The sequence below is a fragment of the Triticum aestivum genome, chromosome 1A, assembly GCF_018294505.1.
Source record: "Triticum aestivum cultivar Chinese Spring chromosome 1A, IWGSC CS RefSeq v2.1, whole genome shotgun sequence".
In the NCBI taxonomy this organism is placed as follows: domain Eukaryota; kingdom Viridiplantae; phylum Streptophyta; class Magnoliopsida; order Poales; family Poaceae; genus Triticum; species Triticum aestivum.
Window position 1 is genome coordinate 567957891 of NC_057794.1, and position 27434 is coordinate 567985324.

Here is a 27434-nt window from a genome sequence, read left to right on the forward strand (position 1 = left end):
GGTGACGGGGCACACCAACGGTGGTGGTGGCATCGGCGGATCAGAATGAGCCCTGGTCTAACTTCTAGCCGCGGCAGGCGGCGCGTGCTGATGACATCGTGGGCCGGCAGCCCCTGTCATGTCTCGTGTTGTGGTGGCTGGCAGCGGTGGTGGCTCAGCTGCGGTCGCTCGCGGCATCATGATGTTGGTGGTCGGAGACAGAATCAGCTCCTCTTCACTTCCCTGTGGGCATGTTGGGCTCGAGAAGACACACTATTGCAGGAATGATCCCGGTGGTCAGTTCTTCCTCTTGGTTGGCGCCCATTTGGACGCCCGGGTCGACATAGTTGGTTCCTCCTGAGATGATGGTCCGACATGGGGATCCATCTCTTATTACTAATTGGAGGCACCTTTCAAGCGACCTCGTTAATTATACCTTCAATTACAAAATTTACGACCAGGATAAAAGGAAAAGTTGTGTAACAGGGATGGTCCCATCTCATTAGAAAACCATCTGACACGCTCTGATGATGATACTCAGCCCCCTGTTCTCCTCCATGACACCACCGTGGTAAAATCCAGGACGAATCTTGCATCAGTTACTTGATGTAAACGTGACCTCATGCATGGTTTCCTACCTTAAATCCTGTGAGTTACTAGCATTGATGATAGAATTAATGGATGAATGTTTTTAAATCAAGGACCCTCTGCCCCTGTTCTCCTCCATTCGACCACCGTGGGAAAATCTAGGATGAATCCTGCATCGATTACTTGATGTAAATGAGACATCAGATTTGGTCTCCTACCTTAATCCCTTCAGTTACTGTTAGGATCAAGCGAAGGAAGAAGTCGATCGAATATTTCTCACTGGCAATATTGTCTAGTACAAGCTTCGATTACAAAGAATGGATCGATCTAAGACGAACTAGGGTTCGTGCCGCCGCCGGGTTCCTGATCCACTGGATAAGGGGTAAAAGCGAGGCAGCGGTGGCTTAAGTAGTGGGAGTAGTTGGACCGGGTCAGTTGTGCCATTCTGGGCCAAAGTAGCGTGGGTTGCCTCGTCGGGCGCGGCTGGGCCGAGCCCGCGCCTCGTTAGCAGGTGGGGCCAAGCCGTCAGGGGAGTTAACATCCCCTCCTCCTTGAGACGAGGCTTGCCCCAAGCCTCCGCATGAGGAAAGCGGGCTTGAAGCGCCTGCTTGTCTTCCCAGGTGGTGTCGAGTGCTGCGCCCGTTGACCATTGGACTTGGACTTGCTTGATCATGATCTCATTCTTCTTGCACCATCTTGTTTGGAGAATCTTAATCGGGATCGCCGTGTCGCCTGCTTCTGAAGGTAGCGTTGTGGATGATGTTGCGCCTGGGAGTAGCGCTTGCCGAAGTTGCGAAACATGGAATGCCGGATGCACCGTTGCTTGAGGGGGAAGTTGTAGTTTGTAGGCAACATCATTGACCTTGTCGATGATCTTGAACGGACCATAGTACTTGTAGCTGAGCTTGTGGTTTGCTCGAGGAGCCACTGAGGTTTGGATGTAAGGCTGCAGTTTGAGGAAGACTTGATCGCTGACCTGAAACTGACGGAAGGAGCGCTTCTTGTTCTCCTGGTCTTGCATGATCTGGCGTGCGTGATGGAGTTGTTGTTGGATGAGATCTTGCATAACTGCCCGTTCCTCGAGCCAGGTTTGCAGTGATGGTACCGTCGATGATGTTGATGCAGTGATCCCTCAGTGCCTTGGTTCTCTCCCAAACATGGCCTTGAATGGTGTCATCCCGATGGCGGAGTGATGCGATGAGTTGTACCAGAACTGCGCCAGAGGCACCCAGAAACTCCATCGATTCGGGCATGCTTGTACGAAGCAGCGCAGATAAGTCTTGATGCACTGGTTCACCCTCTCGGTTTGGCTGTCATTCTGCAGGTGGTTCGCCGTGCTCATGCGCAATTCTGTACATGCATACTTGAACAGTTCTTGCCAAAAGTGGCTGGTGAAAACTGGGTCGCGGTCAGATACGATAGCCCCGGGGAAACCGTGCAGCTTGTACAGTTGTTGCATGTAAAGGATAGCCACTTTCGATGCTGTATAGGGGTGAGCCAGAGGAAGGAAGTGCGCAAACCGAGTTCTCTTGTCAACCACCACAAGCAAGCAATTGTGTTGACCCGATTGCGGCAATCCGTCCGTCCATGGTGATGAGATCCCACGACTCCTTGGGGATTGGCAATGGCATTAACAGCCCTGGTGAAGCTGTGCGGTCTGGTTTGGCCTGCTGACAAACCTGGCAGCATCGCACATATTGTTGCACATGTGCCTTCATTTTGGGCCAGGCAAACAACCTGCGGATGCGGCGATAGGTCACTGGGAAGCCGGAGTGGCCACCCATTGGGCTGTCGTGGAAAGCCGCGATGATGCGTTGTTGCATAGCTGTGGTTCCTCTCGAACAGCCAGCTGCTCCAGGAGTTTTTGCGCCTGTGGGTTGGTGTTGTAGCTGTTGATAATATCTTCGAGCCAGGCTGGTTGGCACACACTGATGGTGTGCAGTACTTCAGCCGTTTTTGCTCTGGACAAGGCATCCGCTGTTGTGTTCTCGGTTCCCTTTTTGTACTTGATGATGTATCGAAGCCCCAGCAGTTTAGTGAAAGCCCATTGTTGCCATGGTGTCGAAAGCCTCTGCTCCGTCAGGTGCGTCAAGCTGCGCTGATCGGTAAGGATGGTGAATTCGGCATGTTGGAGGTAGGGACGCCACTGGTCTACGGCCACAATAACAGCCAACTATTCCTTCTCGTAGGTCGAGAGTCCTTGGTATCGAGGGCTCAGGGCTTTGCTCATGTAAGCAATTGGATGACCATCCTGCTGCAGTATCGCTCCGATCCCTTTGTCACATGCGTCAGTCTCAATCACGAATGATTTGGCGAAGTTGGGCAGCGCCAGAACTGAGGCTTCGATCAGATGTTGTTTGAGTAGCTGGAATGCTGTATCTGTGGCCGGTGTCCAGACGAACGGCGCCCCTTTCTTCAGAAGGTTGAACAGTGGACGAGCTATGATCCCAAAATTCCTGACGAATCTTCGATAGTACCCAGCGAGCCCCAAGAAGCTGCGGACTGCTTTAACATTAGTTGGAGTCATCCAGTTGGATACTGCCTGTATCTTGGTTGGTTCTGTGGATACCCCTTGATCGCTGATGACGTGTCCCTAGTATGATAGGCTGTGCTGGCCGAACTCGCACTTGGACATCTTCACGTGCCATTGGTCTCGGCGCAAAAGTTGCAGCACTTGTCGCGGGTGATTGATGTGGTCTCGTAGAGTCTTGCTGAACACGAGTATGTCGTCAAAGAAGAGGAGCACGCACTTGCGGTCGACTGGTTTGAGGGTGGTCGTCAGAGCTCCGTTGAACGTGGCCGGTCCACCCGCTAACCTGAAAGAAACCACCAGGAACTCGTAGTGGCCTGAATGCGTCTGGAACGCGGTCTTGTACTCCTCGCCTTCTGCCAATCGAATCTGGTGATAGCCCGAGTGCAGATCCAGCTTGGAGAACCAGGCTGCACCGTGCAACTCATCTAGCAACTCTTCGATGATAGGCACGGGGTACTTGGCAATGTAAGTGATGGCGTTGAGGTGTCTGTAGTCGATACAGAGCCTCCATGTCCCGTCCTTCTTCTTGACGAGGATAGCTGGAGAACAGAAGGGGTTGTTGCTTTTCTGGATAATGCCCTTGCGGAGAAGCTCTTCCACTTGTGCATCGATCTCCTTCTTGTGCTCTGGCTTGTGCCGGTAGGGTCGAATGTTCACCGGCTGGGCTCCTGGTATGAGCAGAATCTTGTGATCGCAGTCGTGGCGGGGTGGCAACCCTTCTAGTTCTTTGAACACATCCGCAAATTCCTCCAGGACAGCTTGAATCTCTGGCGAAGTGGTGTTGTTGCTACCCTCGCTGGTCGTCGCATAGATCAACGCCATGTGCGTGATGGCATCCGTGTTGCACAGTTGCTGAAGTTGGAGAGCGTTGATGACGGTGCAAGTTGAGGAAGTAGCTTCGTGCCCTTGGAGAAGAATTGCCCCCGCAGCCGACGGGATCTCGATGAGCTTCGCGCGCCAATCCATGGTCATGGGACTGTGCTCCTCGAGCCAGTCCATGCCCAAGATTGCGTCGTACGTCCCGAGTGCCAGCACCTTCATATTCGTTGTGAACTGGTGGCCCTAAGTGCACCATTGGCACTGTGGCACACTAGAAGAGCAGGCGAGCACTCCCCCATCGGCCACGCGCACCTGGTACGCGCGTGGGAGAGGTTGGACTCCTTGGATGGACGCCGCCAGGCGTTCATTCATGAAGGACGTGGTGCTGCTGGAGTCCACTAGCATTAGCACTTCACGCCCTTGGAACGCGTGTAACTAGAATGCCTTGCTCGATACGCCCCCCGTCAGGGCCGGTTTGGAGATGGCCATGACTACTTCATCTTGAGCGGTTTCTGGTTGCGTTGGTGCTGATGTTGCGTCGATGCCGAAGAGTTCCAGAAGTTCTTCGACGACGTGGAGTTGGACCGACTTCGGGCAGGTGTGGTCGCATCCCCATCGCTCGCCGCACTTAAAGCACAGGCCGCGTGCTCTGTGGTAGTCGCGCATAGCCTTGAGCTTGGATGAGTCAGCTCGTGCAGCGTCTGTGGTGCGGCGATCCGCGGCTGGAGCTGGTGGTGTCGCGCACGCCGGTGGGAGAGGCAGAGGAAGCGGCACGTTGAGCCTCTGCGACGTGTCGGGCGGTCGCGTAGGCGTGGGGCGCTGCACCTCCGCACGCGCGTTGTCAGCCACCTCCTCCTGGAGCAGTGCCAAGGCACATGCCGTGTCCAGGTCGGGTGGTCGCTGGACCATGACCACCGCTCGGTTTCCTCCCGCAATCCTTCCACAAAACGTGTGAGAAATTAAAATGGGTGAATAGTGTCTGAATAAGAGCTCAAATGATTAATGATCAATTCAAAGTGCTCGATAAAATCAGCTACGATGGATGTCTATTTAATGGTGTAAAATTGACGAATGAGCAGTGGATATGTTGATCGCGACCAAATCGTGTAGTTAACAGGGCAGAGAAGGATTCCCAATCGAAGCTATTAAGCTTCTTTTGGACTGACTGTAACCAAATGGCCGCAGCCCCCAAGAAGTTGAGTGTGTCCATGGGAACCCAGAAGGTTCTGTGAATGCCAAACATGGAAAAATACTGCTCGCACATCGTTTTTCACATTTTTGGGTTCTCGCCCGTGAATTGAGGAAACGAAATGGAAGGGTGGGCTTGTCACAAGCCCGCAAGCATCTGACTAGCATGTGCAAAAGGAGAAGATAAGATTACGCTCTGATCGTTGGCCGGGAGGGGCGGCGGGGTCTGGAACGACACCGCCGGCCTCCCCCGATGCGGGTTAAAGTCGCCGTGGTCCTTAGACCCATGAGGGGTGTCCTCATCGCCTCCCTCCAGGCTCAAGTTGTCGGAGGGCAGCACGGGTGGTGGCACCGTAGTGTGAAGGGTTGGCACGCCCCCGTTGGTGTCGGTGTTGGGAGGCGGGCGCGCCTGTTGGAGGGCGGTGACCGCGTCGCCCAGATCAGAGACGCGGCGCTCCAGATTCGGCCGCCACGCTACGAGATCGTCGAGGCGGGCGGTGACCGCGGTGAGGGCCGCGGTGTTGGCCTCCATTGTCGCTGTGAGCTTGTCGAGGTAGGCCTTTGCGGCTGGATCCATGGCTTCGACGATGAAACGACCTTGGCGGATCCCTTGAGTTTCGATGAGGTGAGCCAGATCGGGAGGAAGGGTGGTGGTGTTCTGGCGACTGATACCGGATGTTAGGATCAAGCGAAGGAAGAAGTCGATCGAATATTTCTCACTGGCAATATAATCTAGTACAAGCTTCGATTACAATAATGGATTGATCTAAGACGAACTAGGATTCATGCCGCCGCCGGGTTCCTGATCCACTGGATAAGGGGGAAAAGCGAGGCAGCAGTGGCTTAAGTACTGGGAGTAGTTGGACCAGGTCGGTTGTGCCATTCTGGGCCGAAGTAGCGTGGGTTGCCTCGCCGGGCGCGGCTTGGCCGAGCCCGCGCCTCGTTGGCAGGTGGGGCCGAGCCGTCAGGGGAGTTAACAGTTACAAGCATTGATGGAATTAATGGATTGAATTATCATAGAGAACGTATTAAATTGTCCGTAAGGTTTGCAAATTAGACACACATAGTCGTCAGATCAAGTGCCTCAAGCAGTCCTTGCCATCTATCACACGTATAGGTTGTCATGTTGCTGGCTGCCCAAAGAAATCTCTCTTGAAGCCTCACGAAAATTCTCTCTCGCAACCCTCGGCCTCAACCCCCATCTCCTGGCCTCTGAATGTCTGCTGCCGCATCGTCCTTGTTGTTGATGGCCGCTCTTCGTCGACGGCTTGCAGATGCCAATACCTCATGTATGTGGATGCATCTATCTTCCTGTACGCCCCTCTATCCCTTCTCTGTATAGGCAAAACCAATCCCAATTGAAAACCAATCCCCATCATAGGTGCCGCCTATCTCCCATTGTCCAGTCATGCACACAGCTCGGTTAGATCAGGTAAGATGCTCATGTCCCCATTGAAATAAGGGCAAGATATATGTATGTGTAAAATCAACTAATCAATTCAGTTATTAGATTTGTGCTCTTTTTTCCTACAAAATAGTTGCTTCTTTGTGGAATTTCTTGATCTAATAATGATCTCCTGAGTAATTTTAACAGATGAAGCATAAATATACTTTTACTATTGTCATCTTTTTTCGACAAGGGGAATATATTAATATAGCGAGGATACCAGATACAGCCAGCCTCTACACCAAAAAGATGTCCGAAGACATCCAGGATGCACACAACCAAGAACAAAATAAAAAGAGAGAGAAAAAAACCCGTCGCAGTGTACAACCACTCGCAACAGAAGCACTCTAACCACCACAAATACAACACTTATACTACATACTAGGCTCTCCAAAAGCAACGCCTCCAAGAAGGAAACAATACATAAGCATTGTCGTCGCCTAATCGAAAATCTTGTGTTTTCACCACGGAGAAATACCAAGTTTCCAAAACTCCCCCTCGCGAGCTCTCGGTGGCGGCGCGACCGTGAGGCCCCTCGCCATGGCCGGCGCCTCGCCGACCAGCCATCCGCTCCCTCCCCCTCCTCCTGGCCCGCCTCCTGCTACAGCAACCCGCTGCCCCCTCTCGTTCCGCGATGCGCTGGTCTCCTCCCCACCCACCGACGTTGTGCCCTATGTTGCTGCCTTGCCCAGGCTCAGCTCCATTGTTGTCTCGCATTCAAGACAGGATGGGCACGCCGCGCCTGCCCGCCGCAATCAAGGCGGTATGGATTGGCAGAGAGTAAAGAAGAAATATTGGTGGCGCGATGAGAGAAGGCAGCTGCAGCGCATTGACGCGAGGGATCCACGTGCTCCGCCACCGCGCCCTCTCACTCGGATCCAGCAACTCTTCTTAACGAGGGCTGCTGGATGCTGCTTCCGTTGCCTTTCCCCTCGACACCAAGTTGCCTCCTGCACCAACAAACCCCGCTGCATCCTGTGCTCGGGCTCTGGACACGTCTCAAGCAAGTGTGAGCTGCGCTTCGCCACCTCCCCCCGCCCGCCTCCACCACCTGCGCGGCCTGCCCTCTTGGCTCCGTCCGCCCCAGCTCAAGACATCTCCGCCGCTGTGGTGCCCGCATCTTCATCGACCGCCGCCTCCGCTCCAATGGAGAACCCCGTCAGGGACGTCAGCCTCCGCCCCAGGATGGCTTCTGCCTCGGTGGCCTGGTCGCCAGCCTTGGCAGGCGCTGAGCGTGACTTCGAGCAGCACGCTGTGGTCGCCACCATCCTCGGCAACAGGCCTCGGTTCACTGTCCAGGACGTCTCCGTCGCCGCGTCCATGCAGTTCGGTGTCGCCCGCACTCGGATGCACGTATCAGTCTTCTCCCCTGGAGATTTCTTGATTCGCTTCGCAGACCGCAGTGTGCGCGACACTGCGCTGTCCTCCCCGTTGATCCTGCTCATCGGTGGGGCGGCTCTAAGGCTCGCCGCCTGGTCTAGAAGAGCCGGGGCTACTCTCATCAAGCTCCCCTTCAAGGCTAGGGTGTGCCTTGAGGGCCCACCCTGGCATGCCTGGACGGTGGAGGATATCAAGCAGTTGTTCCCGGCGCCGGCCAAAGTTGACCACATCGAGGACGGTGTGTTCTTCGACGAGGAATCCGCCTGTTGCTGTGCCTGGGTCTGGGTCCAGGATGCCACCAAGATCGCCACAAGAGGAACCCTGACGGTCGAGGAACCAGCCAACCAATCTTCGCCGGAGTTCCACCGGCAATTCCTCGACGGCTCCCCCGGCCGGCAAGCCACCTCCAGCTCCGATCCTGTCAAGATGCTCGCGTACCCGGTGCTGATTCACCTCGACCGCGTCTACGACTACACCGTGCAGCCGGCCTCAAGTGACGAGAATCTTCGCAGCTACAACAGCAACATCAGCGGGCTACCCTCGGAGTCTTCGTCGTCGCAAGATCGCTGCATCAAGTGGCACTACCGCTGGAACCTGTACTATGAAGATGGCACCTTCCCTCCTCGCCGAGGCCCCGTCCACTCACGCCTCAACTTTCGTGGTGGTGGAGGCTTCGAGGATCCCTCTGGTGGCGACGCCGCTGATCCAAACCACCGGAGACACATCGGACGAGACGGTGGCCATAGGAAGAGGGGTGGCGTCGATGGAGCAAGCAGCAGCTCTGCCATGCATGGCCGCAATGGAGATCCACAGATTTTCCGACGCCGTCAAGCTACCGTCTTTGAAGCTAACGGAGGCACAAGTAGTGGCTCTGAACCCGCTACTGCTGCGAAGCCGGTGGAGATTCGAATCTGTGATAAAGATGCTGAGGATCAGCTGGCTTTGGTTGGTCCCAATCCACCAATGGAAGCACCGCTGACCAAGGTCCTTGCTGACAACCCGACAGAGGAAACCTTGGCACTCGACCTAGTGCTTTCAGAAGTGCACCAGCGGCCAGCTTCCTTCCTCATGTCTCCTGGCGAGCTGCAGGCTGAAGGTGGGCAAGGCGTGCAGATTATGGGCGAGATGCGGTCTGAGGACGAGCTGTGCATGCAGGATGCGGACCCCCTGTCGCCTCCCTTGCATGCGCCCCTGCATGGCAAGGACATTGTGGATGTGGCCCCCCATGGGCACGCTCTCAGCGTTGGGGCCACCCTCGGTATGGCCGAGCGAGAGGGCGGCCCGCCTACTCTCTTGCTCGGCCCGAGCAACGACGGCCCCGGGATGGGCCTGTTAACCGGCCCAATGCTAGATTTGGCCACGCCCTTGAGGGGCCCCTCTCCAAGACACCCGGCCCAGGACGCCACCCCGCTTGGGCCTCTCTCCAGCCTGCCTTCTAGCTCGGTTGGTGACCAAGACAGCAGTAGCAACATCCAGATCGACACCTTCCTCAACAACTGCTCTGCCCCAATCCCGGATCCGCTCCTCCCATCCCCCGTTCCACTGCTGCACAAGCCACACGTCTCCGACCGCCCCCCGGCGACAGGGAGCACAAGATCCAGTGGAAGGATAGCTGCTAAGCCAACCAGGCAGCTTTCCTCCATGGATAAAACGTTGCACGTCCTGAAGAAGGAGGGGATCGCTGCGGCCACTGACACCGAAGAGGATGTGATGGACAAGCTCAAGAACATCTGCAAGAAACCCCTCCCCTCGGGCTTCATTGCGGCTGTCTCCTCCCTGATTTCCGCCTCCGGTCCGCCTCAGGGCGGCGCTCTGAGGGTGCCCAGCCTGCCGGGGATTGAGTCGGCCTGACAGTCGTTCCTTGATGTTGTACTGCTGTTCTATACTAGTTTCCAATGTTAGTCTGCTTCTTCAGCTCTATTCAGTTGTTCTACTTGCTGCTTGTAGCTGTTACCAGTTTACCTGCTGGCCGGGACTGGGTCCAATCTGTTGTAGAGTTGGACATGGCTGTGTTTTTCAGTTTGTGCCCCTGTACTGGGGAATTCCTGTCAATTGTCGACTGTTGCCCTCGGTTTTCTTTATGGAGTACAACATACTAAATTGGAATGTGCGCGGTCTCCACAACCCTGCTGAGCACCAATGCAACATCATTTGTCTTCAGGAAGTAAAAATGCAGACCATCTCAGCAGCTTTCATTGCCGAAACACTGGGGGCCCGTTTCTGTGACAACTTTATTTACAAACCAGCTAATGGCTCTAGAGGGGGAATCCTGATTGCCTGCTCCACTGGCATTGCAATCACTCATGACCCCCTTGCTGATGGGCCTAACTCCATTACTGGGCAGATTATGGACAGGAGCAACAATGACAGATGGACCATCTCAGCTGTGTACGGACCCCAAGATGATGCGGCCAAGGTCCTTTTCATTGATGAACTCAAGGGACTCAAGCAGTTTGCTCTACCATGCTGGATGGTCCTTGGAGATTTTAACCTGATCAAGAAAGCCAAGGACAAAAATAATGGGAACATAAACCTGCAGATCATGGGAAGGTTCAAGAGTGTTGTTGATGAGCTGGAGCTAATTGATTACCCTCTCCTGGGCAGAAAATTCACTTGGTCTAATGAGTGTGACATTGTCACCCTGACTAAGATCGACAGGATCTTGGTCTCCAAAGATTGGGACCTTAAATTCCCAAATTACCAGCTCACCCCTGCATCCTCTTCAATCTCTGATCATTGCCCCCTGCTACTAAAGCCAATGCATCAGCGCCACTTCAAAGGGTTCCGATTTGAATCCTATTGGCTGAAAAAAGACGATTTTGTGGATACTGTTAATAAGGCTTGGGCGAAGCCAGTTGTTTCATCTGACGCAATTAGGGTCCTTCATACAAGACTGTCAAGAACTGCAAGGGCTCTGAAGAAGTGGGATAGAATGGAGACCAAGAGAGCAAGGGCTCTCTACAATGTGTCCACTGAGCTGATTTTCCTTTTAGACCTGGCACAAGAGGAGAGGCAGTTAACTGATGAAGAAAACACTCTTAGAAAGATACTAAAGCTAAAGCTTCTGGGGTTTGTTGCTGTGGAAAGAATGCGGTGGCGCCAGCGCTCACGGTTAACAAGGATCCGTGTTGAAAATGCCAATACTAAGCTCTTTCATCTACGGGCAAATGGGAGGAGGAGGAAGAATCACATACCTACCCTTCAGGGGCCTTCCGGCATGGTCCACGAGCACACTAAGAAGGCCAAAATTCTGCTTGATCACTTCAAGTCGCTAATGGGGAAGGCACAACATCGCAGCCACGCAATAAAATGGAACTTTTTGGAAATGCCCACACTCAACCTCCAGCACCTTGAGGGCAGCTTCACTATGGATGAGCTTAAAACTGCAGTTTTTGAGATGCACGCTGAAAAAGCTCCAGGTCCTGATGGTTTTATTGGTAGCTTCTTCAAAAAATGTTGGAGCATAACTAAAGATGATCTGTTGATGGCCATAAACCAGCTCCATAGCCTTCGAGGAGATAATTGGCACCTTCTGAACACGGCACACATCGTGCTCTTGCCGAAGAAGGATGGCGCTGCACTCGCGTCCGAGTTCTGGCCAATCAGTCTGATGCACAGCATTGGGAAGATCACTTGTAAAATTCTGGCAAATCGTCTCGCCCCGGAGCTCCCGAAAATGATTTCTGCCAGCCAGAGTGCCTTCATCAAGGGCCGTAGTATCCAGGACAACTTCCTATATGTGCAGAATGCAATAAAGGAAGCTCACTCCAAAAGGCTTCCACTAGTCTTCCTAAAATTGGATATTGCCAACGCGTTCGACTCGGTGCATTGGGGATATTTGTTTGATGTCATGAGAGGATTTGGGTTTGGCCAACGCTGGATGGATCTGATGGCGATCATGCTGTCCTCCTCCTCCTCTCGTGTCATGCTCAACGGCAGCCCCGGAGATCCATTTTACCACCACCAGGGATTGAGGCAAGGCGATCCACTCTCCCCCATGTTGTTCATACTCGCTATGGAGCCGGTGCAGCGTATGTTCTCGAAAGCCACAGATATTGGAATTTTATCGCCCATAAGGCAAAAATCAGTGGGGATTAGGACCAGCCTATATGCCGACGACATTCCCTGTTCATAAACCCCATTAGAAGAGAAGTTGAAGCCGCGCAGAAGATCCTGATAAGGTTTGGGGAGATCTCAGGTTTAATGATCAATCTTGGCAAGTGTGTTGCATACAAAATAAGATGCACAGACCCTGAGCACGCAGAGATTCTAATGGAGTTTGGAGGTGCTGAAGGAAACCTACCCTGTCGATACCTGGGTTTGCCCCTAAACACTAGGAAGCCAAGAAGGGTTGAAATTCAGCCGATTCTGGACAAAGCCAGTGCAAGAATTAAACCATGGAAGGGCAAACTCATGAATAGAGCAGGGAGGTTGGATTTGGTAAACTCTGTTTTGATGGCCATCGCAACCTATTACCTGACTTGCTTTGCTGCGGACAAGTGGGCAGTTAAAAAACTGGACAAGAGTAGAAGAAATTTTCTCTGGGCTGGAGAAGAGGAGGCACATGGAGGAAAATGTATGGTCAACTGGAAACAATGTTGTTCGCCAAAAAAACTTGGAGGCCTAGGGATCAAAGACATTGCCCTCTTTAGCAGATCGCTACGTCTTCGGTGGCTTTGGTATGAGTGGGACTCACTGCAACGCCCATGGAAAGGAACTCCAGTACCATGTGACCAAATAGATAGAAAACTCTTTGCGGCTTGCACAGAGATTACCATTGGTAATGGACAAACTGCACTTTTTTGGCATGATAGATGGCTGCAGGGTAATGCCCCTAAAGATATTGCACCATAGCTCTTCTCATTGGCCTGGAGAAAAAATTTGAAGGTGGCTGAGGCTCTTGCTGGGGAAAGATGGATGCGCGGTATCCAAAGAATGTCAACAGAGACCCAAATCTTACAGTTCATAAAGCTTTGGGAATTGATGCAGACAATACAACTTTCAACCTCCCATGACTCAATAGTCTGGAAGCGCTCCAACAATGGAAACTACACCGCTAAATCTGCTTATGAAGCTCAATTCATTGGCCGAATCCCACAACAGCAGCTAGAAGTGGTTTGGAAGGCAAACACCAGAGGGAAAGTTAAATTCTACATTTGGCTCCTGCTTCAAAACAGAAATTGGACAACAGACAGGCTTGCACGCGGAGAGTGGCCTCATAATCCTATCTGCCCCCTCTGCGACCAAGCGCCGGAAACTGCGCTACACCTCCTTCTCCGTTGTCCGTATGCCAAGGAACTCTGGTTCTCTGCTAGAAGTATTCACCAGCGCATGGTTGATATTGCTCTTACTGCAACCTCCATCAATATGTGGTGGCGCAAGCTGAATTCAGTTGGGCCCAAGGAAATCAAGAGAACCCAGGTTAGGTTTGCAATGTATATGGCCTGGAACTTATGGAAGGAACGAAATCGCCGTGTCTTCCAGGCCACTAGTACACAACCTCCAGTTTTGTTGCAAATGTTAAAGATGATGTCGGCCTCCTGGAGGAGGCCTTTCAGAAATAATCCCATGTAATCCTTAGGGCTGATCAGCCCCTGTCTGATCACTCCCATGTACTTTTGTTTCTCTCCTCTATAATGCAATGGCAGAGCTCCTGCCCTTTCGGGTCAAAAAAAAGTTTCCAAAACAATGCCTTGAGAAAGGCCATTGCTAGGTACAACCAATGAAGGCCAGACCTTGGGTTTTCACCCTAAAAATCATGGCTCGGTACTCGAGGAGCATCACAAAAAATGCAGTCCACCTGTGTTGCCACCCCCACTTGCTAAGGCTGCTGCTGCGAGTCGTTGAATGCCCGAAACACAAAAAGAACTTGTGCCCCATCATTTTCAACACAACCAACACTCTCTCTGCCAAAAACAAACCTTCGATCGTGTCCGCCATGTCTTTCTCCATCTCTGTCAGTTCCATGGAAACCTATATGAAGACATGCCCCATGGTAATGACCAGAAGAGGAAGCTTCGCGCCTCACCCAAAAAGGGTGCGCACTACCGCATCGATCCTGCTCTAGATATCCAGTAGCATCTTGTGACAAATTGCGAATATCTCCGAGGAAGAATGGAACTCGACCGCGGTCCAATCGAGGAGGCAGATTTGGTCAATGGACAAGTTGCCGTTTGAAGAATAGTAGGGCCAAAACCACCATTACTTTGGCCGATCCAGCAGTCCCCACACCGCCGGCCAACTCCTGGTGAGCAGATGGAGCGGGTCAACCTCTGGCCCAGACGAGCCCAAGGTTCAGGCACGAGAGCCGCAAGACTCGCCGGTTTCAGCGCCGTCGCCTCAGGACACGGCCGCACCTCCGCCTCTGGCCTGCCGCACCGCATCCGCCGCTTCATCCACCTCAACTCACAGCCGTGTGCCGGCCGAGCAGCCAATCCCTTAACTTAGTCTACATGGCTTGCAATGCACATGCTGCAGCCAGGGTATGTATGTGGTTCCTTATGTATTACTACGCTGGCTTTGAAACTGAGCAGTATTATTAATTTTGCTTTTTAATGGTTAGTTATTGATTTATGTTTTGCAGATTGTTGCTTCTTTCCCCTACTAAAATAAAAGTTGATCTTCAAGTTATCTTAGATAGATATGATTATTATGTACAAGTATAGCATCAGCAAAGGTGTTTTTAGTACCAAATGATGATATTTCAACCACTGTTTAGTGGTAAGTTAGATGATTTTCCTTGCTTTTCAAAAATAATATAGTACTTCTATTACAGTTGGGAGCTAATATATTGTGCCAATACGAATTCTATTCCATATTTATATACACTTTCAGATCATATAAAGCACAATTATATTATCTTTTTGACTACCTTTGTGTGGTAGAATGGTATCTCGATATATCCTTTAAAAAAATCACGAGACATATTTCAATGTTAGAAGTTTGCCTTTTCAACTAAAAATGATATTGGTATTGTGGTTATCATGAGTTCAGGACACAGTGGATGTATAGACGTACTTCTTCAGATACTATTCGCCACTAGAAGTCATGAACGAGTTCTATTCTGCCTATTATATGTATGACAGATGGAAAGAACAAATTGTTCTGTTCTACAAATACTGTACGGAAAGGAAAAACTATAGTAGTACAGAATTGTGATGTACCACGTACTATTTTAATTATACTAAAAGTCTTCATGTGAAACCAAATAGTGGAATTGTATAAACATGTTTTTAAAAACGTAATGAACATATTTCTGAAACACATGAACATTTTTGTTTAAATGTCATGAACATATTTTTTAAACATGTGAACACTGTTCAAAAATGTCATGAACATTTTTTTAATGGCCAAAACTTTGTTTACTAACTACATGAACATTTATACATTGTATACTTGTTTTAGAAAATGTCATGAAGATATTTTCAAATGCGTGAACCATTCAAAAATAGCCTTGGGTGTGTCGGTGCGCGGCACCTTTGTATCTTGCCTGGGCGTGTGCGTCGTGTGCAGTAGTGGCGTATCGGTGTATCATTTGTTATGATGATGATTTCTTTATAATATAAAGCAGGGGAAACCATTTTTCGCCTATATACTCCCTCCGTCCCATAATATAAAATGTTATTACATCCAAAATGTGAGTATATTGGATGTAATAACGTCTTATATTATGGGACGGAGGGAGTACTACTTATGAACTTACCATTGTGTTAGGGTTTTCCTTGTTTTTTCTTTTTTTCTTTTGCAGATGGAGATGGAATTCTAGCAGCACCTCCCTTTTTTGCTGATGGAGTTGGAATTTTAGCAGCACCAAATCATACTATCATCAATAGTAATGAAAAAACTCAAGACTCGGGTCAGAGTTGCAGCCTGCTGTCCAGTTTCCCAACTGAGGATTCTCCTCTTTATATGCTTAATACTTCAGATGGGGTTCTAAGTAATAACTATGCTATGGATGACTTGACAACCAAGAGCGGCAGTCATGGAGTACTCCCTTCCATTCAGGAAAATGTAGGGGCCAGCAGTATTGCCTTTGCTGGTACAACTGCAGAAATGTGCTTTGATAATAACCAGCAGTCTCAATTCCTTGGTCAGCCTTCAACTTGCTCTTCGCCTAAAATAATTGATCTTACTGTGATGAATGGCATGGATGAAACTGATGTACGAATGGAATTAGCGCCTATACCTGAATTAGTTGATCCTACTGACATGGATCTGATTGATGACGTACCAATGTTACTGGCACCTAGGAAGAATATCACTCTTGCACTTGATCTTGATGGTAAGTTGTTAAATGTTTTTTTTCTCCTGTAAGTTTCTTTCATGAACTTAAAATTATTGACATGCTAATTTTCTGTTGCATAGGCACCCTTATCCATTCAGCAAGGTACGACCATGGCGCGGACCTTTCATTCCCTATGCGCTGTGGAGAACAATAGTACACTATCCACGTGAATAAGAGACCACATTTGGATGCCTTCCTTGAAGAGGCGGCTCATATGCTTCAGCTTGTTGTCTTCACGGCTAGCATAAGTTCTTATGCAAACCAACTGATTAATGCACTGGATCCCAAGATCAGACTGATATCACGGCCTTTTTTCATGAGCCATACGTCTCAGTAGATGGAGCTATCAGAAGGATCTCAGCATTATTGACGCTGATCTTGCAAAGGTTGCGATTATTGACAATGCCCCAGAGGTGACTTACTCTGAAACTCAAGTCCAGAGGTCATTATTGATAGTTACGATTATAGTGTTATTGACTACCATATTATTGAGATGAATTTGGAAACTTACAATTTATGATTTTGAGAAATTGCCAAGACTGACCGATGACTGAAACCCTTGTGTTCACACATGTCGTAGGTTTTCCAGCAACAGGTGAATAATGCGATACCCATAAAGAGCTGGTCAAATGACCCGTCTGACATTTATAAATGTTCATCCCATATTTTTGAAAATTTCCATAGTATAATCACCACGTATTGAGAAAAATATCCACTTTCTATTAAAAATGTTATTCATGTTAAACAATGTAGGTCGCATATTTGAAAAATATTTGTCATGTCTCTAAGAAAAATGTTTATCTCACACAAAAAGTTCTTGCATATTTATAAAATGTTCATCCCTTATTAGAAAAAAGTTAATCATTATTGAAAAAGTGTTTATCGCATATTCTAAAATATGTTCATCGTGTATTGCAAAATGTTTACCACATATTATTAAAAATAGTATGTGCATATAGAATCACAGAAAGGGAAAAACACTGAATAGACAATGTAAAATAAAAAGCAAAAATGCATAAACCAGATTTTTTTTTTAAAACGGAAATACTAACGCCCACACGTGTCGGCTGAGACCACTTCGACCGAACGCCCTCACTGCCGTTAGATGCGTTGCATCAATCTTAAAGCAGGGCGCACAGACACGTCAGCAGTAGCGGTCGTGCGAGCTGTTTGGGTCCTCGCCCGAACGCTGTCCTCTCCTCGCTCGCTCACTCCCACCCTTCTCATTGACCTCCCCCCCTCCCCACACGGAGTAAGTGAGCAGAGAGAGAGGATCCCGTCGAGTCAGAGAGGATTGCGGCTCCGTCAGGTGGCCGGCGACCGCGATGGCACAACTCTCCTTCACCCCACCCCAGCGGCCTCCTCCCCCAATACTCCTCACTGTTTTCTTCCCCTTTTCTTCGCCGGATCTAAAGACGGGCTGCCGGCGTCGGCCTGCCGTCGTCGCCGAGGTTGGCAGGTGAGGTCGGGTCTCGTTGTCTCCGCACCGAGCGCGTGTAGCTCCGCCTTGATTCGGCACCGCGTCGCGGACGAGGAGCCGACGGAGCAGGGGATGCTTCTGGCAGAGCAGGCCACGGGCGCCGTCGGCGCCAACCCAGGCGACGGCGAGGGCGCCAATCCCCTCCAACCAGCCCCCGCATCCAGCACGGGGTCGGCAGCGGCGGGGGTGGCGCAGCGCGCATCGACGACGATGTGGAGACGCGCGCGGTGGATTGCTCGAGGGCATGGAAGCGCACAGCGTGGCCGACATCTTAACCTCCCCCGCGCAGCCATTCCCATGGTTGGTGGCAGCGGAGCCGAGGCGGGCCACTACAGAGAGGAGTTTCACCGACGGAAGGACGACGTCGCGCGTGTGAGGCGGGCTCGCCGCCGATGCTCTCCTCTAGTTCCTGCTGTCATCCTGCTTCCCTGGACACCTCCGTGCTCACCAGCACGTCCCCAAGGTGAGCTACGTCTTACCCCTGCTTCCTTCCCTCAATATCGATATACAGAGGCGTTGTGCCCTTTGAATTCGTGGCCGGAGTTGCCAGATTTCGACTGTTAGAGTACTTGTGATGTTTTTCAGCATCATGCAGTTTGTGTTGTGAGCCACATCGTAATTCACTTAGCTAAAGCTTCATTATACCTTACCCTGTTTTAGCATTTCAGAAGATTTGTCTGTTTCATGAATGAACAACCTGTGCCAAGGTGCCCAATATTTTAGTGCGATGATTATTGTCAATTGATGATAAGTTTTTTGTTTTCATTTTTCAATATAATGTTTTGTGATAGTTTTTCATATTAATCCTTCCGTGTTCAATCCATAGTTGCCATGGTAATTTCCAATCCGTATTTTTTTTTCATGTTTTTAGTATTGGATGGGACATAGTAGTTGCCATGGCAATTCAAATCTTCATGGAGAGGATCATACAGTCGTCTGTGCCATTTGTCATATAAGTGTTGTTTTGTTGTCATGTGTTTATGTGTTTTTCTTGTGCATTGTGATCTCATGAAGTCCATCACATTCATGTTTTCCAAACATGGCAAATTTCAGCTTTCCTTTGTAATGCTCTCATGGCAGGTTCTTCAAATTTTGCTTTTTTATATTTTTAATGGCAATTCTATCTTTGTTGACATGGCAAATATAACTACACATCCATGGCAGATTCTACACTTTTCATTGCCATGGAAACATATAGTTTTCACTTGCCATGGCAAATTTCGTACCTACATTGCCATGTCAAATTTACTTGTTAAATTCTGGAAAATTCTAAAACATGGCAAACTTCTCCAGATCCCGCGCGAGAAGGGGGCTGCGGCAGCTAGGTCATGGAGGCACCGATGCAAGGGGATCGGAGGCGATAGCCACGGCGCGGACGGCAGAGCAGGCGACGGCGTCTCCGTCGTGTGGGTGGGCCGGCGGGCGGAGGTCACCCCCTCTATCTCCGAGCGCGGCGGCATCAAGACGGCGGGGTGCTTCCAGATGCGGCGGGTGCCCATGGGCCCGGCCATGGGCGCGCAGGTGTCCGCCGCGAGTTTTCTACGGCGAGCTCCACCATTGCATGTATGGGCCAGCACATACAGTATGTTTGCCATCTGTCCTATGGCTTTTCTAGTATGCCTCTACCATTTCTGCCATCTTAATTTTTGAAGAGGCAAGTTAGTTCAGGTGTCACATTTACCCTCATCCAGATGGTATAGTTGCCATGGCAAATTTACCTTTGAGCTAACTAGATTGTTTGTCATGTGAATTTTTTTTACAAATTTGCCATGGCTAACTAGAGTGTTGGTCATGGAAAAAAATACAGATTTTGCCATGACATAAATTTAGAACAATTTGCCATGACATGAATTTACAACAATTTGCCATGGAAAAATGTTTAACAAATTTGCCACAGATAAAATAGCACAAAGAAATGATGGAGAATATTGCCATGGCAAATACACATTCAAATTTGCCATGTTATTTTTATCAAAATGTCAAACTTTTTCGTTTTTAGTTGCCATGGCAACTCAACTTTTTAGATTTTCCATGATGTGTTGCTACAGAACTAACAAAAGGGTTGTGTTGCCATGTAAATATATGATGTGTTGCCATGTTTTTCTTTGCAACATGGCTATTTGAGTTCTATGAGAGCATGGCAAATGTAGTTTAATATGTTGCCATGTTCATGGCGATTTTTTGTGTGTTGTTTCACATACACGGCAACTTAATACCAAAGAAGATGGCAACTCTTGGTTAAACGCCATGGAAAGTTTGAACATGCTTTTTGCCATCACAATTTTTGTATAATTTCACATTCATGGCAACTGTTTATACATAAGCATGGCAAATTTGATTAAAAAAAACCCACAAAAAGTTGAATATGCATTTGCCATGGCATTCAAATATACATTTTTTTCCATGGCAAATTTGACAATTTTTTGTGTTATTTTCGTTACATGGCAAATTAATGACACCAAATATGGAAAATTTTGGTAAAATGCCATGGCAAATTTGAACATTCCCTTGCCATGGCAACTATTCATCATTTTTGTAATATTTCACAATATTGCAAAATTATTTATATTAGCATTCCAAATTCGATAAAAAAAATCCATGGCATATTAGAATATGCATTGCCATGGAAATTCTGATCTTCTTTTCGTGTTGTTTCACATAGACGGCAATTTAATTACACAAAGATGGCAAGTTTTGATAAAATAGCATGGTTAGTTTTGAACATGCTTTTGCCATGGCAATTTTTTATTATTATTATTTCACAATCATGGCAATTTTCAGCATGCTTTTGCCATGGCAACTATTGATCATTTTTGTATTTTTTTCACATTCATGGTAAATTTTTTTATATTAGCATGGCAAATTTGATTAAATATTCCATGGCAAATTAGAATACGCTTTTGCCATTACATTTTTTATCTTTGTTTTCGTGTTGTTTTATATACACAGCAAATTCATTAAACAAAGATGGCAAGTTTTGATAAAATACCATGGAACATGTTTTTGCCATGGCAATTTTTGATATCTTTTTTTATTATTTCACAATAATGGCAAAGAAATCATATATAAGCATGGCAATTTTGACAAAAAGTCCCACGGCAAATTTGTATATGCATTTGCCATGGCAATTTTAATCATTTTTGTGTTGTTTGATTGGCACAGAAAAACATAAAAAAAATTAATCCATTTTTTTGCCCCCGTGATACAGATGCAAATTGCCATGAACTTTTCCTTTTTACTTAATATAAAAAACATCTTTTTTTGACCATGGCAAATTTTGCTTGTAGGTACGACTGACATTTTTTCCGTTTGAACCATTGGGATTTTTTAGTACTAGTTTGTTTGTCACTCTTATGTATTATGGCTAATTCATCTTTCCGTTTTCATAGGATGGTAAATCTGGGCTTTATTATCACAACAAAACTATGTTTTTATTTGTTTATCATGCCATGAAAGTCTATGCATTTTTTAGTCTATGTATCATGATATATAGAACATTTTTTCAACAAAGTTGCCATGGCTCATGGCAAATATAGCCTATGCATCATGGAACTTATAGTGTATGGATGATGATCTATATAACATTTTAGTTCATGTCATTTTCCGAAACATGCATCATTGAACTTATAGTGTATGGATGATGATCTGTAGAACATTTTAGTTCATGTCATTTTCTGTAACATATTCTTTCTGCCCGGACAATTTAATATGTTTTGGTAAACCCTGCCATTTTTGTAAAAAATAACATGATGGCAAGTCGTAAATGTAGTGGCAACTTTTCTGGAAATTCACATAGTTTTTCCCACTTTTAAAGTTGTTGGATGGCATCGTAGGCTTTTTTTGTCACGGAGAAAAACCTGGGCTTTTTTTCTTTACTAAGCTTGTAGGGCCCAATATAGAAAAGGCCTGTAGGGCTGATAGGATGGACGTTCGGGTGGTGGCAGCGATGCGGGCAGGGAGAGCGATCGTCCGAACGATTCGTTCGGTCCAGCTGCCTTCCTGCCACACGTGTGGGCAGTCCAATGTTCGCCCACACAACGTCGTGTGGGCTGCCTGCGGATATGCCACACAGAGTCGTGTGGTCGGGTGGGCTTTATGCCACACGTGTGGCAGTTATCGGCGTCCTAAAAAAAAGGGAAACCGGTTCCCAAAATTGGGTTGATCCATGAGTGTTGGTGAAGTTGCGCACGAAAACACTACTCCACACCCTACGCAAGGAATAGGAATTGCCATACTATGTACATATCGAGTGCTACACATAGGATCGTTGAATCATGTTGGGTGTGAATTTGTAGCACCCATGTGTAGAGACAAGCAGCCCCCTTTTTCTTTTGGCTTTCGACTTGCAATCTTTCATATCTTCTAAACCAAATGTCCAAATCAAGTTGTGTTTTCATATTCGTGTTTCAATTTTTTTTCGAGAATGACAGGGGGACCCCACCGTTTGTTATATTACTTGAAGGACTCGGCAGTCATACAGTGTTTTTATCGAAAAGATAAAAGCAACAAGATAAAGGAAGAGAACAAGGGCGGAGGGAGAGGAGAGACTCATCTATGCTAAGCACAAGCAAGGAGCAAGGCGCGAACGACCATCAGCTGGTGGCGCTCATGGTCACGGAAGCGCCTACTCCAGATAAGGAGGTCACCGGAAGCCTTCTGGAGAACTGAACTCGCGCCACACTGTCGGCGGTTGAAGACCACGTCGTTTCGTGCCTTCTAAACCTGCCAGAGGAGAACAAACAGCCGTCTCTCCAACACGAGCGAGAGACAGACTCAGGGGGAGCAGAGGAGAGAGCCTCGCCAACACAACGTAGGGAGCCCATGTTGAGCCGCCCCCAGACCTCGGTTGCACGTGTACAGGTGATGAAAAGGTGGTCAATGGTCTCATCAGCGCCACAAGACTCGCATGACGGGGTGGGGGAGCAACTTTTGGCGTGGAGGTTCACCCGCGTGCTAAGGCGCCCGCCGGTGAGAAGACGCGCGAACACCTTGATCTTCGAGGGGAGGCGGGAGGCCCAAATCTCGGAGGAGGTGAGGTCGGTGCAGCCGTGCAGAGAGAGCACCCGGTACACTGCACGTGAGGAGAACCGCGTCTCCGGGCCCTAGGCCATGATCCGGCGATCCGCCCTAGGGAAGAGATGGACGAAGCGGAGCACCACCCGGACCGCCTCCAGCTCCGCAGCGGCCATAGCGGACAGCCGCGGCTGGAGCGAGATGCCGTCCCGAAGGACACCCGCGACAGTGGCGTTAGGCCGCGTCGAGTGGGAGAAGAGAGCCTCGAACTGGAAGCACAGCGCACATCCGGGGAGCCACCTGTCCTGCCAGAAATAAGTAGTGCAGCCATCCCCGAGCTCCACGCGGGTGACCGACCTGTACGTCGGTAGATCCATGTCGACAATGCTCTGGAGAAAAGACGGGGACGATGTGGAATCACCGATGTCGCCGCGGGAGCAGCGCAGGAACCACTACTTCCAAGGCGGAGACTCCGGGAGGTGAAGCTTGTGGACGAAGTTGAGAAGCAAGCACCTGTTTTGCCGTCGAAGATCGCGGATCCCGAAGCCACCTTCCTGCACATCAACACACACCTTATCCCAAGCAATTAGACAGCGAGCACCCGAGTAAGTATCCTTGCCGGTCCAAACAAAAACACGACGCCTACGATCAATTTGCTCAACCACACCAGGAGGGAGAAGAAAGGAACACATAAAGTACGTGGGGAGGTTGTTGAGAACCGCGTTGCAGAGGACGAGCCTGCCGCCAGATGAGAGAAGGAGAGCACACCAACCGGAGAGGTAACGGTCGAACGAGCGAAGGAGGGGGCCGTACGCGGAAATGGGGAGTTTGAGGGGGAGAGGGGAAGGCCTAGGTACGGTTGGGGGAACGACAAGATAGGACAGCCGAGAGTCGCCGCCATCGCGATGGCGTCGGCTCTATCACAGTGCAAAATCGTAAGTTTTAAGTTTCACCTCTGAAACCTGGTATGAGCGACCGACAAAATCATGAGTTTCGTCAGAGCTGCAATTGACAGAACCATCAGTTTCAGAAATGAATACTTAAAGCTTGGTGTGCCCTTGTAAGGGATCCAACAAGGTTTGAATGAAAGCAAGCATTGTAAAACATATGATTTGGGGACTACTCGACACCCTAACCTAGGGTGTGGCTATCTCATTATATAGAAGTAACCAAGGGGTACAATACAATGTTACGATACATGTATACAGAGGCTACGTGTATATACAGTCTAACACCCTCCCTCAATCTTAACTATGTCCCGAAGTACAAAGCAAGTTAAGATTGCGCCTACAGCCTACGAACTGTGGTTGTGGAAGAGGCTTCGTGAAGATGTCAGCAAGTTGATCCCTTGATGAGATGAACTTGATACAGAGTAGCTTCTGTGCAACACGTAACCGAACAAAGTGATAATCCACCTCAATGTGTTTTTTCCTAGCATGCAACACCGGGTTAGAAGAAAGATATGTAGCACCAATATTGTCACACCACAGGACTGGAGGACGAGCTTGAGGGACACGCAGCTCTCTCAACAGAGATTGTACCCATATGATCTCAACTGTCGCATCAGCAACAGCTTTGTACTCAGCCTCAGTACTACTGCGAGACACTGTTGCTTGCTTGCGAGCATTCCAGTCGATCAAGTTAGGACCCAGAAATACCGCATAACCCCCCTGTGGAGCGCCTGTCATCAGGACTACCATCCCAGTCTGCATCTGAAAACGCCGTGTCACATCCCTAGCTTCAGGATTTGCTCTAGGTTAACTTCATGTGTGATTCATGTCTATATTTTTGAAACTTGAATTGAGGAATATTGGAAGCCTCAAAACCCTAAATAAAAGAGGGGCAAAAACCCTAGAAATCTCATTCATTGCTCCAAAAGGCTCTTCTTAAATGTTTGATAATTTTTGGTAAGGGTTCTGGTCCCAACCAGAATATTGAACATTTTTAAGGATTTATTTTTGGGACTTTGAATTTAAATCTTTAGCTATTTGAATTTGAGTTATATTCATATAATTAGAATATAATTTCAAATACCCCTGAAATATTTTATGAGCTTTTTGGAAAAAGTCCATCTAGCAACATAAATTATTCAGAGAATATTTGGCACTGTTTTGAATTTGTTTAAATTTGAAAACAGTGGCAAAAGAATTAAATAAAAACAAAACAAACAGAGTTAAAATAAAACAGAACAGTAAATGAGAAAAAAAGAGAGAGAGAAGCCCACTTACCTGGCCTTACCCGCGCAGCCACCAGAGCTGGCCCAGTTCCCCAGCCGGCCCAGCCCAGCTCCTCCTCCCTTGTCCTCTTCCTCCTCTGCCAGGAGGACGAGCAGAGGCGAGGCGTGGCGCGCGTCGACGCCGGCCACCTCCTGCTTCGCGCTGGAGGCCTCCCCCTTCGAGTCTATCCATGCGTGGAGACGCCATGCAGCCGCCCGGAGCCGTCCAGCCCTCCCTCTCCTCCCGTGGACCCCGTTCCCTCCTCTGCTTCCCTCCCTGCACGCGCCCGAGCGGAGCCCATCGCCGCCGACGCCGTTACTGGGGCCACAGCCACCCCCTCGCTCCCACTATGCGTCCCTGAGCTCCGCCCTGACCCCGTGAAGCTACCCACGCGACGCACGCGACCAGAGGAGGCCGCAGTCGACCGGAGCATCATCGTCTTCACCTCCGGTGCCCGGAGATCGCCGCCGTCAATTCGCCGGCACAGAAGCCTCCCCGAGCCCGCCGAGCTTCTCTTCCGACCCCATGTGAGCTCCTGCACCTTCCCTTATGCTCGCCCCCCCCTGTTTCTCTCCGCTAGCTCGATTCCGCCGGAGCCGAGAGCTCATCGCCGCCGGCCATGATGCCTCCGTCGTTTTAGCCACCACAGCCCGTGCCTGAGTGTGTCAACGCGTTCGGTGCCCTCCCAGGAGCACGCAGATCCCACCAGCTCCTCCTCCCGAGCTCCCTAACGCCGACTCCGAGCTCACCCGAGCTCCGGCCGCCGCCTCGCTCGCTGTCGGCACCGATTCCGACCGCCCCGAGCGCAACTGACTCCACCAGGAGCTTCGGCTCGTCCCCAGCTCCTCCTAGATGCCCTCCGCGGCCCATTTGGTCGCCGGAGTGGCCAAAACCACTCTCGCCGCCGCGCTAATGGTCGCCGCCGGCGAAACTCCGGCAGGAGCCGACGTGGCCAGTCATTAGGGCCTAACTACCCCCGCTAACCAACCCCCTAGGCCACTGACAGTGGGCCCCAGGGCTTAGTCAGAGCTAACCAGCCCGGGTCAACGCGGGATTAGTCCCTGTGTCACTGACCAGTGGACCCCACTGGTCAGGTTTGACCCGGGGCAGCCCTGTTGACTTGCTGACGCAAGCATGACGCAGTGCTGATGTCATAATTAATTTTCTGGAATTGTTTTAATTCTAAATAATCAGAAAATTCCAGAAAATTGTAAAAACTTCTAAAATTCATAGAAAATTAACCGTAACTCCAAATTAAATAATTTATATATGAAAAATTATCAGAAAAATTCAAAGAATCCATCTGTACCATTTTCATGCATGTTAGAACAACTTATAGCTGCTGTTTAGCACAAAACAAATAAAGGGCATTTAAATAATCACATATGGAGTTTGAATTTGAATCTTGTATTCAAACCAACTTCATTTAATCTGTTGCTAGTTGCATTGGCTCAAAACACATTCATTTTGCCATGTCATGATCATGCATCATATTGTGCATTGCATTGATTGTGTTCCTTTCTGTGTTGCCGGTATTTGTCCCCTCTCGATAGACGTGATACCGATGATGTGATCGTTGACACTGATGAAGACTCAATGTTATCTTCAGAAGTGCCAGGCAAGCAAAACCCCCTTGTTCATTCCGATACAATCCTACTCTCTCGCTCCTGCTCTCTTTTACTGCATTAGGACAACACCGATTCATCTGTTACTTGCTGCGGTAGCTGAACCCCTTTATCCTTTGCATGACCTGTCATTGCCACAGTAAATAGATGAAACCCACTAGCATGAGTAGGAGTTGTTTGAGCCCTGCTGTGCCTACTCATTCATGCTTGTTTGTCATGCCTGCTACTGCTTAGAGTTGAGTCAGGTCTGATTCATCGGGGATGAATCAGAGGCGTGTGAACATGTCCTACTATGTGTGAGCTAAGTGTGTGAACACGTTTTGGTAAAGGTAGCGGTGAGAGGCCATGTAGGAGTACATGGTGGGTTGTCTCATTGCAGCCGTCCTCAGGAACTGAGTTCTGTGTTTGTGATCCATGATTCAGCTACTACCACGCATTGGGCCCGAAACCAATGGACCCTCTCGGCTTCTTGATCACCCTTGTCCTCTGTCCAGGAGTTGCAAGTAGTTTCTGGTGTTTGTAGTATGCTGGAGGTCGTGGGCAGCGCTGACCGTAGGGGTGGGCTGTGATGCGGTAGGCACGTGGCACGGTGTACCGGGCGCCCGTTTGGTGTCTCGGGAACCCTGTTCACATAATTTGGGGCTGTGAGCGAAACTCCGGCCGGATCTCCTCATGGATGGAACCCGAATAGGCGATAAACCTGGACTAGAGACTTAGGTGATTAGGTAGGTCGTGGCCGACACCCACGTTGGGCTTCCGCTTGAAGGTTGCCGAGTACATGTCGTGTAAACGGCGGTAAGTGGTGAGAGCGTGTGTGAAGAAGTACACCCCTGCAGGGTTAACCTAATCTATTCGAATAGCCGTGTCCACGGAAAAGGACCT

At 49.3% G+C, this 27434-nt stretch overlaps 1 long non-coding RNA gene across 1 annotated transcript; it reads left to right on the forward strand.

The window, feature by feature from the left end:
- The first annotated feature begins 17468 nt into the window (after positions 1-17468).
- On the forward strand, positions 17469-20343 carry LOC123181668 (uncharacterized). The gene is made up of 2 exons (XR_006491801.1): positions 17469-18161; positions 18992-20343. It is a non-coding gene; the product is annotated as an uncharacterized lncRNA (long non-coding RNA).
- The last annotated feature ends 7091 nt before the right edge of the window (positions 20344-27434 follow it).